The sequence below is a fragment of the Pseudopipra pipra genome, chromosome 8 (genome assembly GCF_036250125.1).
Source record: "Pseudopipra pipra isolate bDixPip1 chromosome 8, bDixPip1.hap1, whole genome shotgun sequence".
Classification (NCBI taxonomy): domain Eukaryota; kingdom Metazoa; phylum Chordata; class Aves; order Passeriformes; family Pipridae; genus Pseudopipra; species Pseudopipra pipra.
Window position 1 is genome coordinate 6,733,233 of NC_087556.1, and position 6,122 is coordinate 6,739,354.

The following is a 6,122-nucleotide window of genomic DNA, read 5'->3' on the forward strand; positions in this document are numbered from 1 at the left end:
AAAATGTAGAGTGAAACATTATGAAAAAATATTTACTTTTCATATCTGCCAGGTAAGACAAGTAGCAGACTGTCACTCTTGTTAAAAACTCTGTAGCATCCCATTGCCAAATTTCAGCATGGATAATTAAGGAAGTGCTCCTCCAAGCACATAAACTCAGCTGGAATCACTTCCTGAGATCATTTAGCTACATTTCTACATGAAATTAAGAACATCTTTTAGTCTGTGCAGGGCTTGGACTGAAATTCCAACCTTAGATTTTTCATTTGTTTTTCTCCCGTTAGCAGTGGCTAAGCCAGGGGGCACACAGACCTACAGAACCCAAATTCACCTGACAATCCTGGCAGTTCAAGACTAAACAAAAAAAAAGCTGACGAGTTTTAACACTTCTTTGCTCAGATCTGTGTAAGGTAGGAAAAGATCTCTACCCCATGGCTCCTTATACCCTAAGAATAAAAAACTAGCAAAGCAGCTGTCATTTTTCAGTGAAGGAAAAATAAGTCCTTTATTCCAGCTAATGATTTATACAATTATCATGGATTCTTCTTTTTTTCACATTGTATAGGATTATTCTTCTTTTTCATGTTATATAGAGACTTAACTTTCTCTGTACTTCCAAGTACCTTTAGGACCCTCTTGAAAAGACAGATGGTATTTGTTGTGAAATACTAATGTAGAGAAGTAGAGGGGTGAGGAGAAGCTGAAGTAAATTTTCATTTTACTGTGGAAAAAGATGGTTCCTCAACTGGAAGAGGACATCTCCTTTTTCTGTTTTAGTCCAGGTGTATTTCCTACCTATGTGCTTTCAGGCTTCCAAGGTATATAGTGCTGCTTTAAGCAGGAGGCTGGACTAGGTGACTTGCAGCATCCCTTCCAACCACCGTGTCCGTGATTGTGTCTCTCATTTCTACTCTTATTATTCCTTGCCCTCTGCATCCCACCCAAGCTTCTGTGGCATATATTTAATTTTTAAATTGTTCTAGAGCAATTTCCTTTGTGTGTTTGCAACCATTGTCAGCTGGCTGACATGTCCAGCTGTGCCAGTATGTCATAGACTGGTTCTCAGCAAGAGCAGAAGCAGCAACCTGCACTAAGGTTCTGCTCGTGAGAGAAGACCAGGAGGCACATATAGAAAAGAAAATTTAAGATCTGTACCACAAGGCCAAAAAGAAGGTCTGCTATAATTCATGATGGGCCTTGTGTGGTCCATCTGCCTTTCCTAGCAAAAGCCTAAGGAATTATATGACAACAGCCAGCCAGCATTAAGACATCATGAAGTAACTAAGGTCAAGAGGTGTCTATGGTGACATCTGTTATTATGATAAACTGTCTAACTAGAATAATCTCACTTAGATAAGTGTGTCTGTGCCATGAAAACTGATCTGACAGCAATCCCAGTTACTGTCAAGAACCTCACCATTAGCCTGTGCAATAAAAAATGTAACTTACCAGCCACTGTCCTCCCTGCTCCAGAGGTGACCAGTGTAAATCAAGAGCTTGCTGTATCACAGACGAGCTGAGTGACTTTAATGAGAAATCTTGTCTTTATGGATTACTGTTCCCCTGCCACATCTTGTCAGCAATTCTTTAGAAAATTATTCTACCATTCCCAGTTGCAAGGAAACAGATGGCACATGGAGGGAACCTCTCTGAAGTGTAATGTCTTGGAAAAATAAGAATAAATAAATTAAAGACCAGAGGCCAACACTAATATTGTCTTCTACCAAAATACAGCTTAACTAGGGGTATTGGGTTTGTGTGTCAAGGTGTTGTAGCGGAGGGGCTGCAGGGGTGGCTTCTGTGAGAAGCTGCTGGAAGCTTCCCCCATGTCCAATGGAGCCAGTGCCGGCCGGCTCAAAGATGGACCCACTGCTGGCCAACACTGTGCCCATCCATGACTACAGTAACACCTATGGGATAACAGATTTAAAAGGAGGAAAAAAACTGCACAGCAGCAACTGCAGGCAGAGAGAGGAGCAAGAATATGTGAGAAACATTGCTGCAGACACTAGGATCAGTGGAAAAGGAGGTGGGGCAGCTGAGATTCCTCTGCAGCCTGTGGTGAATGAAGCCCATGGGGAGGCAGCTGGTCCCTGCAGCCCACCTAAGTCCATGGTGGAGCAGCCCTTGGAGGACTACATGCCAGAGCAGGAGACTGCCCAAAGGAGACTGTGACCCCATGGAAAGCCTGCACTGCAGCAGGTTCCTGGCAGGAGCTGTGGCCCTGTGGAGAGAGGAGCCCACACTGGAGCAGGTTTGCTGCCAGGACTTGTGAACCCATGGGGGACCCATGCTGGAGAAGCCTGTTCCTGAAGGGCTGTCTCTCATGGGAGGGACCCCATGCTGGAGCAGGGAAAGAGTGTGAGGAGTGTGAGGTGCAGGGAGCAACAGAAACATGTGCTGAATTGACCACAACCTCCATTTCCATCCCCCTGTGCCACTGGGGGAGCAAGAAGTAGAGCATTCAGAGGTGAAGTTGACCCCAGGAAGAAGGGAGGGGTGGGGAGAAAGTGGTTTAAGATTCAGTTTTTATTTATCATTATCCTAGTCTGATTTGATTGGTAATAAATTAAACTGATTTCCACAAGTCAAGTCTGTTTTGTCTGTGCCAGTTACTGGTGAGAGAGCTCTCCCTGTCCTGACCTTGACCCATGAGCGTTCCATTATATTTTCCAAGGGGAGTGATGGAGCATCTTTGATGGGCTCCTGGCATCCAGCCTGGGTCAACCCCAAACACTAGGCTACATTTATTTTCTATTTAGCACTTAGATAGGATGGTCATTGTTTGATCCACTTTTAGCTCATTCCTGCAACAGCTGCCTAAGCAATATATACTGTTTTCACAACAAGCCACTGTGAGTCATAGAAAGATATGAAATAATAGTAAGAGGAATATATGAATTTTCTTGGATTTCCAAGTATCTGAACAAATACCAGGGCATCTATACTTCAGTCATAATTTATACATAGGCATATTACCTGTGCATCTATGCATATGAAATCCATACACAAGATAACAAATACTCAGTAAAGCGTATTTACAACAGCTCTTGCTAGTGCAATGAATCCCAAACCTTAAGAAGTAATGCAGAATGTTACAAAAATGAATATCTGAGTAGCAGTGAATGGATACCAAATGTATTCTTCATTTGTTTCCATGCTTCTCAGCTCTGTAATAGAAGAAAGAGGGGAAAATTTTCCTAAAGGCATGAGTTATACACAGACTTGCAAATAACATCTTTAGCAACTTACAGCTGGAGAACAAGCAGAGAAATAGCATTTTTTCTTATTGAAGTATTATGGGAAAACTCAGTTCTTGTGTATAAATACAGAGTTCCTTAGAGAAGTAATTCATTCAAACATATTTGGCACAGTGTTCAACAACCATTACTTCTGCAAGCTGCATCCAAGTAAAGGCTCTGAGTAAAGCAAATGTATTGATATGTAACTCATGAACATACTACTGAAGCCATCAAAAATTTGCCACTTCTAGAAAGCTCCTGGAACTGTTTCTATACTAGTATACTATTTCTTTGGTCAAAAGAACAGTGCTGTGGAAGGGGACTGAGTACTATTTATAGGATAAGGAATAATTTAGAGGATACCCTAAGCACCTGCACCACTGACTATTCTGTGGCTGGACTTCACTCTTCTGAAAAACTCCATGCTCATGTAGACAATGAAAGCAAATCAAGTACTGGTGCAGTCTTGCAGACTTTCACTCCCTCTCCAGGGATACCCTGCTGGAGTGCATGAAGTTAGGATAAATACCTGATTTTCCTGTTAGAGGAAATTCTCTTTAAAGTACCGTGGGTACTTTGACACAATGTTGAGTTTGTGCCCCACTGCACAAGGCAGGTGCAGCCAACAACCTCTGGCTGACAGAGCTGTCACTGGAAGAGTTCAGGTTCCACAGCCAGTGGCAAGAAAACCAAAACAGAGAATACATAAAAATTTAATACACAAAATTTAATCCCAAAAATGGGATACAAAGAGCCATCTCAAGTCTGCCTGAACAGTCCTTATCTCATTAGCAATGCCATGAAGACCAAAAGTCACTAAACCACCCATTCCACCATCAAAAATAACTTCTCATACACTAAAGAACAAGACACAGCTTTTGCTAGGACCAGCCCAGTAGCAATTGGCATTAAGCCTATGAAAGTTTTGTTGAGAGCAGACTGTGAATATATCTGCTATTTGAAAAAAATTAACAACTTTGATGCTACCTTTCAGATTTCATAAGTTTTAAATAAAGCAATTACATCCAGTCTTGCCTTTCATGACACGGTCTATTACTTTTCACCTAAAACCAGCTCTGCTGACACCTTCAGCACAACAAAAAAAGAAAGTTACTCTGGTGGTGATGATGACCAATTTGTACCTTCTTTTATTTTCTGCTGGCTACCTGGGAGCTGCTGTGATGCAAACAACCACTTATCTTGCCAAGCTAAATGGAGAGGATGTGACTCACATGCTCTGATACAGGTAGTCTATTAGTCATGACCACAAGACCATTGTTTTGCTATGCTAAGTTCTGACTCCTGCTATTGCTATTATGCCCATGAGTTTTTGATGATGATACATGGGAACAGTCAGTTGTGAAAGAGAACAAGGTGCTCTGTACTGCAATATTTTCTGCTCTACTACTGTGCATTTTCACAGATGGTGATGGATTTCCAGAAGCAACTGAGCTTTTCTTTGTTCTGACGTATGTAATGTTCATGACTGCAGGAGTCAAAGATTAGTTAATATGGTCTCTAAAATAAACATACAGTTCCCCATCCTACCTCTATATTGCTGTCAATGCCAGTGTTTGCTCCAATATATTCCAGAAGGCATCCAGACGATCAAATATATCAAGAGGTAAAGAATCCATCACTTTATTCAGCATTTTACTATAATTGGCTCACTTTGATTTTTAAAGTTTGTTTCCAGCTCACTAAATCATTGATTCTTATGTCTTTCTTCATCAGATCTGGATGAAGATGGGGGATAACAGCAGCTGCAATATCACTGTTGAGTTCTCTAGTGTCAGTAGATCAGAGAAACACGTTTGTTCTCATCTTCCAGGACTCTTGTTGAGGATTCCTATATTTTAATTGTTATATTTGTTACAAAGAAATTGCAATAAGAGAAAAAGATCTTTTTGGTGCCAATGGATTTTTATGACATAAAAAGTATTAGTAGCTATCGTATTTTTATCAGTTATGATCCATTTCAAGCATTCTAAAATGTAAAATAACTTACATATGTGTGTGTGAATGTATGAATGCAAATATATGTATAGGAAAAACCTATTATTTGCATAATAAAGGCCTGATTCTGCAGAAACTCAGACTTCCTGCTGGACTTTACCTTTGTCAACAGGACCATGGATTAGAAGGACAGTGCTCTTCAGGTGCTATGAGCAGATTATGTGTTAGGATCATGTGGCCATTGGTCTAATTTATTAACTTCTCCCAAAGACAGCAAATTGACTTTACCTAAGCAATACACAACTCATGTCAATACTTCTTCAGATTTCACTGTATTGTCTGACTGAGGTCACAAAAATGTGACAAAGGTTATATATATATATGTGCAATGAAAACCTGTTATCCTAATTATTTATAATTTGCTTGAACTGCTAACTTAGCACATTCAGATACAAGCAGCAGATTTTCTGTGGTTACTATATATATATATATGTATCCATATAAGACAAATAGTCATACCATCGTTAGATCAAAGCTTACAGACTTCTATAAGAGAAATTGTATGAGCACAGTCACTACTCCGTGGTTTGACCCCTTCTTGCCACAGCAAGCCTGTACTATGCTTGTTCCCCGTGTGTGTTACAGAGAGATTTTCCTAAAGCAGCCTTTCAGAGGGGCTGTAAATAAATTCTCACGCCCTGAGAGAGTTTTTCCTGATGTCTTGAAGGACTACAGCTACATAGTAAAGGAGAGACTTCACCAGAAAAGCAACATTCTTTTAAAAATCATTGAATTCAGATGTCCCTGCTTGAGAAAGCAAGGAAGTAATAACAAAAGCAGAAAACTTACATCATTATTACATTATTCATAATGCTATATATTATTGCACATAAAACATTCTTATACATTATTGTTTTTAATGAA

General features: G+C 40.2%; 1 long non-coding RNA gene across 2 annotated transcripts in view; it reads right to left on the minus strand.

Moving 5' to 3' along the window:
* Nucleotides 1–4,088, minus strand: part of LOC135417841 (uncharacterized) — a 33,143-nt gene extending 29,055 nt beyond the window's left edge. For both annotated transcript variants that reach the window (XR_010432233.1, XR_010432232.1), the window contains exon 1: nt 1,450–4,088. This is a non-coding gene — a long non-coding RNA (uncharacterized LOC135417841). The remainder of the gene's footprint in view (nt 1–1,449) is intronic.
* Between the last annotated feature and the right edge of the window lie 2,034 nt (nt 4,089–6,122).